The sequence below is a fragment of the Paroedura picta genome, chromosome 1 (genome assembly GCF_049243985.1).
Source record: "Paroedura picta isolate Pp20150507F chromosome 1, Ppicta_v3.0, whole genome shotgun sequence".
In the NCBI taxonomy this organism is placed as follows: domain Eukaryota; kingdom Metazoa; phylum Chordata; class Lepidosauria; order Squamata; family Gekkonidae; genus Paroedura; species Paroedura picta.
This window is the reverse complement of record NC_135369.1, coordinates 59,626,957-59,642,330: the sequence shown is the minus strand read 5'-3', so window position 1 is coordinate 59,642,330 and position 15,374 is coordinate 59,626,957. Positions and strand designations below refer to the sequence as shown.

Below are 15,374 nucleotides of genomic sequence, written 5' to 3'. Positions count from 1 at the left end.
GGGAGAGTGGTTTAGGATAGCCAGTGTGATTCTAATCTGGAGAGCCGGGTTTGATTCCCCACTCTTTCCCCACATGCAGCCAGCCAGTCACAGTTCTCTCAGAGCTCTCTCAGCCCCACCTACCTCACAAGGCATCTGTTGTTGGGAAAGGAAGGGAAGCAATTGTAAGCTGTTTTGGGACTCCACCAGGTAGTAAAAAAATACTCAGTTTTTTTTAAAAGGTATTAATGTGTTTAATTGCTATCCAGTACAGAAGAAGGGGCTGTTTGCCTCATTCTGCATTTGAGATGTGATTCAGTTGCTCAGCAATCTGTGATCCAGTGTGTGGAACAGCTCCAAGAAGCCTTTGAAAAGAGTGATGGACTGCAAGACACTGCATGGAGTGCATGGCTAGCTGTGGGCAGCCCATATCCACATCACACAAGCCAAGCCTAGAGGCCAGGATGGGCCCAATGCTTGTACCACAGAGAGAATCATTCTGAATTAGGTCTTCTTGCAGGGGCACATCCACACGACTGGCAATCTCAGGGATCAGTGCCTGCAGTGGATGCATACTGCTGGCTATTGTTCCCTTTGAACGTGGGGCCCTTCTGGAACTCTGGTCAGTGGGTCCTTTCATGCTTGTCTGGATAATTGGGGTTCAGGGCATGGGCTATGCCTGCACTGATCATGCAGGACTTGGGCACAGCTTCCTCAAATGCCTGTCAGATTCTGTGGTGAAGCCAAGAGGTACGAGTTCAGTGAGCAGAGACAGGGCACCTTGAGCATTTTCCAAACCCACATCTTCATTGTCACATAATGCAAGCAGGCGCACAGTAGGCTCTTTGGCAATGCTCCAGGCCCCTCACTGGATTCAATTAATGCCTGCGCGGCACAGTAACAGCTGTGGAGGTTGTCCAGGCGAGGGGAGAATAGGAACTCATTGGAGGCACCACTGAGCGTTGCAGGCTGTGTATCCACCAGGCAAAGCTCTATCTCAACCACCTGCTCAGGCTGCACTTCCATCTGGGAGTAGAGAAGGGACAGCAGAGCTGGACAATGCCAATTCTGCTGGACAACCGAGGTACAAACAGTACCTGTATTGGACACCTCCTTCTCTAGTGCTTCCTGGACTTCTGTGGCCAAAATTGGGACCAGGTGGTTCTCAGTGTTTGGTCCAAATAACTCATTCACGTTGTGTTGGAGATGGATGGCCAAATGTGGGATATGGAGGAAGGGGTGCTCCACCTTCACCAGATGCTCCAGATTCCACCTCCATAGGACGCGCCCCCACCTGGATAGTGCTCTCCTGCCCACACTTCAAGCGGCGCTTCCCTTTTAGGCATGAGCTATCTGTGTGGGCACCAGTCATATTGACATCGTAGACCATGATCCAGAAGTCCAAACCTTTCTCAACGACACCAGTGATGTAGCCATTTACTTGCGTCATTTACTTGCATGATTTTTCAGTCTCTTCCTAAGTCACAGCCAGTTACAGGAAGAACTGATGAAAACTCAACCTGCACTCCCAGGTCCTTTACCCTTTCCCCCAGATCCACAAAGTCTTTCTTAATACGTTCTATGCTGTGCTGGGCAGTATCATTTTTTTCCTACATGGATGAGAAGAACGGGTAATGATCTGAGGGCTTGATGGGCCTGTCCAGCCGTTCTGTGACATCCTTGATGCATGCACCAGGTAGGCAGCAGACCTTTCGAGACAACAAGTCTGGTCTACATACTTTGGCCTCTACGCCTCTCAGCAGGGAATCCCCAATTACCAGTACCCATTTCTTTGTACCCTTGAGAACAGACCTAGAACTCTCAGCTGTGGGAAGCTGTGACTTTTTTTCTTGGTCTTCGTGGGGTCTTGGGGGATTGCTCATGCTCCTGTGTTCCTAAATCAACATCCTCAGGCAGATCCTGAAACTGAATGCTGCTCCTCAATGGGGCAGACCTTCTCCTTATTCTTCTACTCCTATGCATAACATAGGAGCCTTCCATTCATTGTCAAAAGCCTTCCATTCATTGTCCTCCTGTGTTCAATGCTCCTGTGTTTGTTTTGATGGCTTTCCCTCCTCCTGCACTTGCTCTCTCAAGAGTGCTTCATGAGTTCTGTCCAAGAACTCTTCACCCTCCTTTATACGTTACAGCATATTCAAGCGTTCTTCTAATCCCTGTACCTTCTCCTCCAGCAGAGCCACTAATCTACACTTGCTGCAAATGTAAAAGCCATCCCACCAAGGTAAGAAGACAAACATGCCACAGTTGGAACATGTTACTACCTCAGCTCCTTCAGTCATCATGCCACTTTGATTCCTCTGAAATGCTTCTGAAACAGTCCTGCCTTTCACTGAATCCTTCAGCTTGATCCTCCAGCAAAGGGCCAACAGCCAAGCGTCCTTTAACTCTTGCTGTTTGGTCCAGAACCCAAGAGTCCTGTGCACGTCTCTGGCAAGCAAGAGCCTTCTACAGTACAAGGCCCACTCAGCAGAGGGCGGAGCTAGCAGTCAGCTCCTGAGTCAGCTCCTGATATGCCACTCCCTCCTTCTCCAAGTGCAATTTTGGCTCACAATTCTCAAACACTGATCTGATCCATAATTAACTCAGAATTCATAATTTTGTACTATCCAAACCCTATTGCTTTGTTTATTGCACAGGCCATCCTGTTGATTGTATTTGACCCATGCTGTGTAATTCATCTTGAGCTTCAGCAAGAAAGGTGTGTGTGTGGGGGGGGGAGATAAAGTAAATAAATGAATAAATAAAATTGACCCTTAGGAGTGAGAGAGTTCATGGGGCGAGGGCAGTACATGTTCATTAGATCCAGAGACAATCTACAGTCTTATGAAAACACAGAGTTCCCTATTGGTTGGATTCAGGAGGTATTCATGGCCATGGAAAAAGTTCAGCAGAGACTGTCATAGCCCCCCCCCCCCCCATTTCCCTCCTCTCTATTTCCTGGTCTCTGTCTGCATGTACCTCAACAGGTCCCAAGACGCTAGTTGCTGTAAATTATTTGGAGAGCAGAGATGGTGGGAATGAGCTCTTTCTCAGCCTTGACAACTCCCAGAAGATCTATCTTGGGTCTATGTAGCATGGTTTTGTTCTATAAATGACATCTTATAATAATTATTAATGAAAGCAAGATAGACGTGGGGAGTTTTTCTGATCTCTTGGTATTTTCATTGTATTAGATTCCTAAGGATATGCAATATGATTATTGAGAGAGGAGAGGAGAGATTCTCAGGAGGGGAGGGGAACAGAACCAAGAGACTCCAGCACACAAGACAAGTCCAGAGCATCTGAATCCTCTTGAATTAGAGCTAATTCTGGGATAGAACTCGTATGTGTGTCATGACGTATGGAGGAGTGGAGAATAAAGTCACTTTGTTGGGTTTTGCTACTTATAGTTCTATACATCTACTTGAGTCCCTGTGGACAGGCATTGCGCAGGTAGAGTTTAAGTTTGCAAAGAGGGGCACAGCACTAGACTGCTTAAAAGCGAAAAAATAGTTTTATTGTGAAGACACAAACAATTTTGTATAGAAAGAGAGAGGAGAGAGAGTCCTTCAGACTAACTTAACACTCTGTCTGTTGTGGAAGCAAGCACAGAGGAAGTGTGTTCGAAGGAGCAGGAAGTGTCAAAGAGCCAATCAGGACATAGGGGAAGACTATTTGGAAAGATCAGGGTGCTCCCATTCTAGCCATGCGAGCGACATATCTCCTCTGATGCCCCCTGCAGGGTATTCTTCTTATGCGGCTGAATCATGCACACTACTGTTCTTCAATATTCCAGCACATTGTACAGAAAGCGTAAGGGGATACGTGGCTTCTGAGCTTTTTAAAAGCCTATTACTTTAAAGTATTTGCAGCCCATTTACAAACTACATTTCTCAGGACAGTTTACAGCATTTTAAAAAGAAGACACTTAAGCTTAAAAAGGAACATCCATATAAAACAAGAAATAAAATTCAACCTTCCAACAGATTAAGAACATCAGGAGAGTTTATTACGGTTCAGCTAGTATGCCAAAGGCCCGGAGGAAGGTCACCAAGATCCCCCCTTCAAGGCTGACCCCTCTCATGCAAATACCCATGGATTGTGGAGTTTTTTTCACATAATGACTGAAACCCTAAATATTTGTGTCTTCCATCATGGCAGGCTTTCCCCCATGGATGTGTATTCAGTTTGCTCAAAGAAAGCCTACCAGGAAGAGGTGTGATGCTGGGCCACAAGAGTGCGGGATCAGTTTCTTTCCCTGGGCCATTCCTGAGGCTGCAACCTCGGGCAGGGGAGATCTTACTGAATTGGGAGCCTGGGCAAAAGTCTAGGATGGGCCTGCAGAATCAATTGTATGCCCACAACCCTCACCAGCCTCCCCTGCCAGAGCCAAGAAAAGGGCTCATGCCAGGTGAGGTAGGTGTGAGCTGCCAGCACCTCAGGTGGCTGCCCAAGTCTCAGATGGGCTGGAGCAAGGGGCCAGGGCCATGGAGGTTCAGCCCCCATCACATGAAGCCCAGGGTAGCTGCCCCTGTTGCCCATTGGCCCAGGGTAGCAAATGAATGGCATTGCCAATGACCCCCCCCTCCCCATAGGGCCATGTGAAGCTGCGGCAGATTATTGACAATGAAATTCTGATTTCAAAGTAACATTTCAAGGCCAAGTCATTGGAGGGGTAAAATCTGCCAAAGGAACAGTAGCGTGCCAAATCCCAGAAGGTGGGAGGCAAACACCCACAAAATGAACTCCAGATGCCATGTGCATGACTTGGAGGAGTACAGTCAGATCTGTGAACCTCTGTCTCTCTGCTCTAAAGAACTTCAAGTCCTCCTGAAGTTGAAATGTGGAAGAAAACTAATTCAGGGGTTCTTTTTTTTGGGGGGGGGGTACATTTAATTTTAGAAATACCTTATTTAGAAAAAAAATTGTGGCTAAACTTTGATTTAGGGTTGTGGGATCTTTTCTGCTTGCTGGAAATGTTAAGTGCAGAGTGACTCCTGCAGGGTGTCCTTTAGTGAGTGCCAAGCAGGCTCCAGGGGAGAAGAGAAAGACTAGAAGCTCCACCCCCACAGCCAGGAAGAGTGCTCTGGCCAGGCAGTCAGCTGGGCCCTCAGGAACAAAGCATAGCTGGGGTATCAGGAATCACCCAGCAGCCCTCACCTCTCCACCAGAGTTATAGACTAGGATAGGGAAGACCGCAGAGAAAAGCACAGTATAATGGGGAAACAACTGGCATAGTTCCTTGGTTCAAGCCCTGCATGGTCTTAGCTCCCAAACAACCCTGGAAGGAATCCCAGGCACAGATGATGTTTGCATGATCAGACAGTAGGACATGATGGTGGTCAGGGAGCAGGTATGTGGCTGCATTGCATGATGCCTCTGTTAGAATTCATACCATGAGGGCTTTGGGTGCTGGTTAGACTCTGGTCCACCCCAATCACTGCCCATTTCTGACACGATCAGGCTGTACCATGCTGCCTTCCCTCCCGAGATGGCAATACTATCAACACTTAAAAGATGGACGTCAAACTATAAGAAATAACTAGGTAAAATAAAGACATTTCCCCAGATAAAATTAATCTTAGTTCGCTAAGAGTGAACAGAGGACAACAATAACAAAATTACTGCCATCCTCCACTGCTTTAAGATTCTGTGCAGTTTTATTCTAAAAATGCTGTTGATAAAAAGGGGATGATCTATGACACTCAAGTCTTTTTTTCATTTCTAATTTTAAGTTTGATGGGAGCAAATGACTTTTCAGTCTCAGTGGTACAAATACAAGAACATTCTTGTGAGATTCCAGTTGTTACTCAAGAGGGAAATAAAAACTCAGATATAGAGTGACAGGTCCAGAAGATATTGCCACCCTACAGAAAAGGCAAGTGGGAAAGAATAGAAGTTCCAAGTTCCTTATTTCCCAGACCAGGGGGAATCTTATGCTGGGAGACAAGAGAGTCCTGGAGTTAGGGCTGTCAAGAGCCATCACATCCCCCCCCAAGTATGATCCTTTGGAGAATGCCTCCCCCACATGCACACACACCAGATTTGGCCATGTGACATCCAGACTATCACACATAAGATCCTTGATTAGAACAGACATGCTGCTAATATCTCTGCATTTACCTGGCCTTCAAGGCCACAGGGCAACCTGGAACCTGGAACTTTGTGTGCCAGCCTTCTTCCCAGCAGCCCTGTTGGACAGCTTTGGTAATAGTTATTTGTTCCCAAATTGTTTGGAAGCAAATAGGCACCTGGGCTGAATCTGCACTTACTTTGTTTATTCCATTGTGGATCCTGCTGAATTCAGATAGATTTGAACTCGGGTCTTCCTCTTCCCCCCCCCCCCGTCCCCATTGAAACAGTAAAGTGTTCTGCACATGGTTAGGGAAAATTCAGAATGGGAGGGGGGGGACTAAGCACAGCCAGAGCCTCTTTCTTTCTTTTCTTGAAGGGGGGTGGGGGAGAGGATTGGAGACAGCAGAGGAGGGAGAGAAAAAGCAAGAGGCAAATCTCTACCAACAGAAGTTAGGGCTTCTGGGAGCTTCTGCTGAGAGAAATTAGGGGCTTCCTCTTCAAGGCAAGATTGTCACCTGGGCAGCCTTGGCCAATCAGTGCTTCTCTACCATGGCATTCAGGAACAAACTCGAAGCAGCTGGAGCTCCACATGTTTTCTCATGCTTTCTCAGTCTGATTCTTCAAATATTGAGGGTTAAAACCACTCCAGGATATTGCAGGATAAAGGTAGGGTCACTCCAGATTAATCATGCTTGTTGCAGAGGGAAAATTTAAATCGGACAAAATCAAACTGAAAATTGCATTCAGTGGAAATGGCAGGGACTGAATCGACCTAGGATTGGAATAAAAGCTCCATGCAGACTCCACCCTGGTCAGGCATGGTTAAAACAGCCCCAGTCACCCTCTAGGTTCCAGAGTTGGCAAAGTGGCTAGCCAGAACAGGGACTTTTAATGGAGGGTGTTGTGTGCTAGAGATTTCCCGTAAACCAGGTGGCCTGTCTCAGGGTTGAGACAATGAGTAAAATGGGTGCTAATAGCTCAGGAGGTGGGTGTGGGTGGGGCTTGAATGCTCTGAAGAAAAGTAACCATAGTAATACAATGGGACAGTTCCTATCTGTGTGAGCATATGTACAAGGAAGAAGTCTCATTTCAATTAACACAAGGCCCAAAAACAGACTATCTTTACTCTGCTCTGGTTCGGCCTCACTTGGAGTACTGTGTTCAGTTTTGGGCACCATAGTTGAAGAAGGATGTAGGCAAACTGGAGTGTGTCCAGAGGGCAACAAAGATGGTGAGGAGTTTGGAGACCAAGACGTATGAAGAAAGGTTGGGGGAACTTGGTCTGTTTAACCTAGAGAGGAGACGACTGAGAGGGGATCTGATAACCATCTTCAAGTATTTAAAAGGCTGTCATATAGAGCAGTGGTCCCCAACCTTTTTATCACCAGGGACCACTCAACGCCAGGGACCACTCACCGGGGACCACTCAACAACTTTTACTGAGGCCCAGTGGGGGGGTAGTTTACTCCTCTACTCTCAACCACTGCCCTAGTGCTCCCTGATCGCTATGGTAATGTTTTAACATCCCTTCACAATAAGATACAGACACACCACAACAATGAAGTGTGTTGTAAAGGGCTGGGGGGGATGAAGTAAAGGGCCGGGGGGGGGGAGAAGGCGTCCTTCGGGGCCCACCTCCAATTAGTCGAAGGACCACATGTGGTCTGCGGCCCACAGGTTGGGGATCGCTAATATAGAGGATGGAGCAGAGTTGTTCTCTCTTGCCCCGGAGGAATGGACCAGAACGAATGGGATGAAATTAATTAAAAAGAAATTCCGTCTCAACATCAGGAAGAAGTTCCCAACAGAGCAGTTTCTCAGTGGAACAGGTGTCCTCGGGAGGTGGTGGGTTCTCCATCTTTAGAAATTTTTAAACAGAGGCTAGATAGCCATCTGACAGAGAGGCTGATTCTGTGAAGGCTTAAGGGGGTGGCAGGTTACAGTGGATGAGTGATAGGGTTCTGAGTGTCCTGCATAGTCAGGGGGTTGGACTAGATGATTCTATGATTCTAGGGGGGCCCGTTGTCTGTCTCCATTAGCTTTGCAAGAATGGCATTTGATATTTTTCTGAAGATCATTATTATTACCTTGTCTATATATTCCACACACTTAGGTCTTCAAATGTTCCCATCTGGTAAGGGGGGAAGAATAATTTCCCTTTCTGCCAATGATGTAAGGAGTGGTGCAGACAGCGGGAAGAAAACTACATAGACTTTCAAAGCCCTTGCAAAGTTGACCTGCCAGATGTGGTAGGCCATGGAATCTCACTGCAGCCCAGAATCCTTTGGGACTATTTCCCACAGACTGTCTAAACTTGCGTGTACCAGTATACAAGGTCCATTCACCAAACTCTCATTTCTGGAAGCAGATGGAAAGGCACATAGTAAAACAGACATTTTAGTGGAATAAATCTACAGTTCCTTAAGCCAACGGCATGCTTCGTATTTCCTGGATAAAGATGAGAACTAGAAGCATAAGTCTTTCTCTTGTGTTTACATTGCATGTGGAGTCAACCAACTACACCAGGATCTCCATCTGGAGTCATTTTACTGCACAAAAGTGAGTCTCTTTGAGAGGAAGCTAATATAAAAATACCAGTCAGGAAAAAAAGCAATATGTTTTATTGAGCTGGTAAGAAAAAAATGTATATATGGCTGAATTCAAGGCTTCCATTAACATCTATGAATATATCCAAAGAGATTTATTTTTATAATGACTTCAAAGTGGTAAGGCAAAACCAGAGTTGGGGTTTTCTAATGCTCACAGTAGCACTGTCCAGAAGAAAACTCCAGTGCGATTGCAGGCCAAACATTTCAAAGTCTGTCACATGAATAGGATCTTTCAAAGAACGAGGAAAGATGCTCAAGTGGCTCATAAGGTGTAGTATTTGGCTTCTGGAGACCAATATGCATCCCCTGCCTTTTGACAGGGCACACTGACCTGTGAGCCAGCATGGTTTAGTGGTTTAGAGGTTAGCGGTTTAGAGGGGAGGCATCTAATCTGGAGAACCAGTTTTGCTTCCCTACTCATCCATCCGCAGCCAGATGAATGACCTCGGGCCAGTCACAGCTCTCTAAGAACCCCCTCAGCTCCACCTACCTCACAGGGGGTCTGTTGTGGGGACAGGAAGGGAAGGTGATTGTAAGCTGCTTTGAGACTCCTGTGAGTTGTTAGAAAACCTCACAGAAAGTTTGAGCCAGTCAGGACATTGTATATGAAACAGTTGAAAGAATTAGAGGCACTTTATATATTTGAAAGAGCCTCTTGTGGCGCAGAGTGGTAAGGCAGCGACATGCTGTCTGAATCTGTCTGCCCATGAGGTTGGGAGTTCAATCCCAGCAGCCGGCTCAAGGTTGACTCAGCCTTCCATCCTTCCGAGGTCGGTAAAATGAGTACCCAGCTTGCTGGGGGGTAAACGGTAATGACTGGGGAAGGCACTGGCAAACCACCCCGTATTGAGTCTGCCATGAAAACGCTAGAGGGCGTCACCCCAAGGGTCAGACATGACTCGGTGCTTGCACAGGGGATACCTTTACCTTTTTATATATTTGAAATAATACCACTGAAGAAGAAAGAAATTGAAAACAGGGAATAGAATTATATAGTTTGTCCAGAACCTGTTTTGGTGGTTATTGTTTGGTTCATCCTTTATATTATTTGGAAGAATGCACACTTCCTTATAAGGGAGTCTCAAGTTGTGAACATTTAAAAGAATAACAAAATAAAAACAAGGAGAATTAAGGTCAGCCAATTGGTCCAAGTTCCCCCCCCCCTCATTTTCTGGACTAGCAATCTGACCAGCCTTCTTTGTACCATCACCTTTTAAAAAGCTGGATGTGTGTGGGAATCTGGGAAAGGGGGTCATACAGCCTCCAGGGTATAAATAACAGACTTCAAAAAGAAGAACTGTGCAAATAATTGCTGCAAAAGTTGCTAGAGGGGAGGTATCAAACATTGACAATTGACCACTAATCATTTCAATATAGGCAAATATTGTTAAAGATGCCCTGAAGATGAGTGTGTCCTCATGAAGGTAGCAAACATCCCACTGACATCTGATTGCAGAGGAAGAAGTCAGGATTCCTTGCTCCCCAATTCTGCAGGAATTAATGCCCACGGGGATCCCAGATGTGGGAGTCTAGGGCATCCTTTCTCATCTTTTTTACCATTGAGAAGCGTTCGAAATATTCTTCAGGCTTCAAGAAAGCCCAGAAGTGGCACAATTGTGCAGAATATGGTTGGGAAGCATAGCTATGTACACACCCACCTGGGGACCCTCCTCTTCCCACCCCCTCCAGGCCCATCATTGGCCATTTTGGGAGGGGGAGGCAAGTTGACATTACCGTATATGGTCATATCACCTGACAAATGTTTAACAATTTTTAAAAGTATATATAAAAGAATTAACTCCCACCCATTCGGGAAACCCTTCCAGGGCTGTCAAGAAACCCCAGGGTTTCATGAAATCCTGGCTGAGAAAGCCTCTTGTAGGGCATGTCATGAGAGAGGTGTCCCAATAAACAGAATAACATCTCACAAAGTGAGGGTCAAAAATGCCTCCTGCCCATCTGAAATGAAAGCAGTGCTGTCTGGCCACCATCTCTTTGTTCAATGCTTGTTAATGTCTTCAGGGGGCCTATGAGAAAAGGGCTAGGTTTTACCCTAGCAGAACGGCCCTTCTATATTCCCCACTTGCAATTTCAGAGAGGAAGAACAGCATTGGCCCGATTGTGTTCTCCATCCAGATGTTCACAGCCCAGGCAACAAAACAAAACTTTCACACTGATTAATACATTTATAACAGCTGGGAGTAATTTCTAAATCTGATTACAGTTTTGCCTGGGGAACAGTTTAGCTGTTTAAACTGTCAAGCTTTCAGAAAACTGTTTTATATGCAGCATCTCTGTAATGAAAGTCCTAGCAGAACGTTAGGGCTGAAAAAAGGGGTGAGGTCTTCAGAATCGTGAATCTGAGAATGTCTAAGCCCTTTTGCTCTCCCAAGAACTTTTCATTCAGGACCACCAACAAAATCACTTGGGTTATTTATCACGCCACTTACCTCTGTCATGCACCATCCAGAGGCTCCTTGGCGGCATGAAAGCCCCAAGGAGGAAGTGGTTCGTATTAGACTAGGTCATGGGGGGGGGGGGGTCAGATCTCTGCTTCAGTGCTTTGAGGCCACATGGCAGCAATGAGGATGAGTGGTGACGCTCCAACGTGGCCCTCAGGTCTTCCAGGAGCTCATTCCACCAAGTCGGGGCCAGGACCAAAAAGGCCAGGTCAAGACCACGTGTTCCCCTTGTGGGCCAGGGATCACCAGCCGGTTCAGATTTACAGGGCACAATGCTCTGCATGGGGCATAGGGGTGCAGCTGGTCTCCCAAACAGCTCTGCCCTCTGCTACAGACTCACTAGCTGTGCAGTCTGATCTTTGTTACCCGCCACGAGCCGTTCTGGGAGTGACAGGCTATAAGTCCAATAAATAAATATATAAACCTGATATCCATTCTGGGTTAGTAGTTTGAATGTTGGAGTAGGATCTGGGAGTCCAAGGTTCACATCTCCACTCTGCCATGGAAGGTTGCTGGGCAACTTGGGGCTATTCTCTTCACCTAGCTTGCATCACAGAGTCATCACAGGGATAAAATGGAGGAGAGGGGAATGGCATGAGCCACTTTTAGTTTCCAATAGGGAGAAAGGCAAGATATACCTTAATATTAGGTAACACTGAAGGTTTGGAACTGGCCTATAGGTAACCTCAGGAAAGCCACTCACAACCCGAGTAGCCCCTCTACCTGCAATGTGGGGATAATCATACTGGTTCCTAAGCCAGAGAATGTGAGAAGCACTCTGAGCATGTAAACTGCTAGACAATTGTAGGTGTTGTTATTGATGTTATTGCTGGTCAGCCTAGTTGTCTCTCACCCTCATGGACCTCACAGGTGTGTTGTGCTCCCCAATGTCTGAGATGATGATAGCCAAAGAGCTGTATGCCTCCAGATCACCATTGGCCATGGCTTGAAATAGGGGCAAGGGGTGACTATCCCTCCTTCCAAAATAGCACCCTTTCCCTCCCGTTATACATTAATGAAGGCAAACACATTGATTCTGAAGTAAACAGAAGGCACTGGAAACTGAACAAAGGGGGAAAGTCCTTTTTTCCTTCTTGGCTTTAGTAAAAAGGCTTTCAGACCAACAGGCAGCTACGTAGCAAAGCCTCTGCTCCAAACTTCAAGGACAGGACAAAAATGTGGGGGGCTTTTCGCACGCCTTCAAAATCGCACAATGGTTGCCAATTGAAAACGCTACTGATTTGCCGTTATGCACAACGTCGTTGACAATCTGCCACACACCTGAAACCGATCTGCAAAAAGCGCTTCCTTGTAGCGCTTTCAGGGAAATCCCCCAAAGTGGATTCACCCTCCGGAAAGCGATACACTCCTGCAACCAATCTGCAACACTAGCGAAAAAGACCTGTGCGTTAACATTGTTGCGGTTTCTACAAAGTCCCTCCCCCTGGCTCTTTCCTCTGATCTTCCAGCGAAGCGATCGCCATTTTTTTTTCTCCGAGCGAGCGGGGATAAACGCACCAGCGAGCCTCTTTCTGTTTAGAGGCTTCCCCGGCTTCAGTCCCTCCCCTTCAGTCACTAAGCACAAAGAACAGAAAAGCCCGTTTGCTGATGTAGTTTCCCTTTATTTTTTACACATTCATTCAGCCGAAAATCGGGCCCGTGAGAGGGGGGGGGGATTTTTTTTTTTTCACTCGGAGGGAGCGTGGCAACGATGAAATGACAGCTCAAACACACCAGGCAGCTGGATGGGTCTCTCCGTTGCAACAAATCAACACAGATTCGTTGCAATGGGTCTGGTTATTTTTTTTTTAAACTTTCTTAAAGGGAAAGGGGCTGTTTGGGAGCATGCTAACGGCTGCCCATTGGCTGCTTGACGGCCAGGGGCGGGACGAGCTTGGCAATAGCGCTTCCTTTCTAGCGATTTCTGCCGAGACCGGAAGCCTGTGGGAAACGCTACAAAACGCAACTGGATTCCACTACAAAGGCAGGTATGCATAACGACAAATTCCACTATTTTAAATGGCGATTTTTCATTCAGCAACCAATTTGCTACAAAGATCCCGGTGCGGAAAGCCCCTGGGTAATCCTTTTCTTCTTCAACAGTAATAGTCCTCTAAAATAATAATATCCTTTACCATTTCTCTCTTTCAGCTCCACAGCTGTATGGCAGGGGAAGCGATATTTTAGACTAATGTTTGCATTTTTAAGATAGCTGGAACACGGCAATACTCAGGAGATGCATGAAAAGTCCTCTTTCCTAATGGCGTTGTAAAATGTGAGAGACCAAGAAAAGCACCCAAGACCTTCAGTGATCTGTGAACGCCAATCATGCAATGGCCTGTGTGGAAGAATATGGGCCTGGCTGCCCACACAATTTGTCTAACATCAGATGTGTTTAAATGTACGGATATTTTACAAAACTCAATCCCTATAAAGGCAATTTTTTATTTCACTTCTAGGAAATTCTGCTGGCCTTGGCTGCCCTCTACACTTAGATAGGGGAAATAACAGTATAGCTTGGACAAGTTACATCTCATGTTGTTGAGAAAAGCAGTTATGTACATCTGTTTCTTAACACACTATGTCAAAGCCATCATTAATATATCTGAAAAATGAAATTAGCAGGCTATGTGTAGGTGCTTAGCAGGCTATGTGTATAACCTGTGTTCCCACAAATTCATAGACTGATTTAATGACAATGAAACTGTACAGTTCCTATAAAACAGGGAAAGTAATACCGACACAGCTGATGCCTCTACAGCCAGCATTTCTTGTGTAATTCAAAAAAAAATTGCAGTGGCTTTGAATTCAGGTTACCTAAAGAGCATGTGCAAGTGTTAAGCATCCTCACAGGAAGGAGTCCCTGGAGAGTCCTGAGGGAGGGGTGAACGTCTGAACTGGCAATTGGGATGTGCATTTGGAAAGAGATCTTTAGAGATGGAAGTTACTTATGGCAGGGGTAGTCAACCTGTGGTCCTCCAGATGTTCATGAACTACAATTCCCATGAGCCTCTGCCAGCATTTGCTGGCAGGGGCTCATGGGAATTGTAGTTCATGAACATCTGGAGGACCACAGGTTGACTACCCCTGACTTATGGCACAGGATCCAAGGATATAAAATATCTCTGAGCATGGAAATCCCTCAGAAAAAGTTTAGTATAGTGGCTACTACTACAGCAACCCTGTAGGGTAGTTCAGGCTGAGAGAGAGAGAGGACCTGGCCCAGGGTAACCACCGAATTCCCACAGCAAAGTCGGGATTTAAAGCCGGGTCTCCAAGATCCTGCTCTGACATTCTAACCCCTATCTCACGCTGGCTTTCAATCCAGAATCAAGACAGTGAAGGCTGTGTCTACACAAACATGAAGTGAGAAGTAGATTTAGATGTTAAAAAGATCGGACCATCTCCCCTAGTGTTATGCCAAAATGCCCCCAAGTAAAAATAATATGGCACTGCAAATGTTTACAAGATTTGATTTAAAGTTATACAGTTTCCCTTCAGCCATAAACCAGAACAAATACTTAAAAGATTTATGACATCCTTCCCCCCAGAGACTTAAGTAACTGTAGTTAAATAATAGAGCAGTTAAACAACACAGAGGCCCATTATTCTACTTCCTGGATTCTTGAGAGGCATATTGTTTTTCAAAAGGATTAAGGTCTAAAATCGGAGCCTCTAAATATGTCCTTTATCATTCCCATTGAATAGGAGGCCCATTTGTCATGTTTTCCCTTATGTGCCCTGCTGCACTATGCTGACAGGGCAGTCCAAAGCAGAGTTATGCCCCCCTGAGCCCATGGACTTTAATGGGTGTAGAAGTGTGTCACTCTGCTTAAGATAAGAAGTGTGTCGCTCTGTGAGTTTCCCTCTTGGAGACTTTTGGAGACTTGACATTTTGCGACAGGCTGATCCATACATTTTTTTTTTTGTATCATGCAGAACTAACCTCCCAGAATGGATTTCACCAGTTGCTCCCTGGGACACACTATTCTGATATTCACTCATGCTTTCTGATGTCACTCAAAAATGTGAAAGCTGGCTTGGTGTTACTCTAGGTACAAAGTGTCTTTCTGCTGGCGTGTGCTTCCAAGAGATGGAGAGGAACAACGCTGTGATGAGGAATTGGAGGCAAGAATAAAAAAGTTTAAGATGAATAAAAATGTTTAAAAACATTTCATATTTTTCTGCAACCCTAGGGGTCCCCCCAAGTTTGCAGAAAAATCTCTTTAGTGTTGGTGTGGCCCCAATC

The 15,374-nt window shown here is 45.9% G+C and overlaps 1 pseudogene; it reads right to left on the bottom strand.

Moving 5' to 3' along the window:
• Positions 1-294: 294 nt before the first annotated feature.
• On the bottom strand, positions 295-1,429 carry LOC143823621 (aspartyl aminopeptidase pseudogene; annotated as a pseudogene).
• Between the last annotated feature and the right edge of the window lie 13,945 nt (positions 1,430-15,374).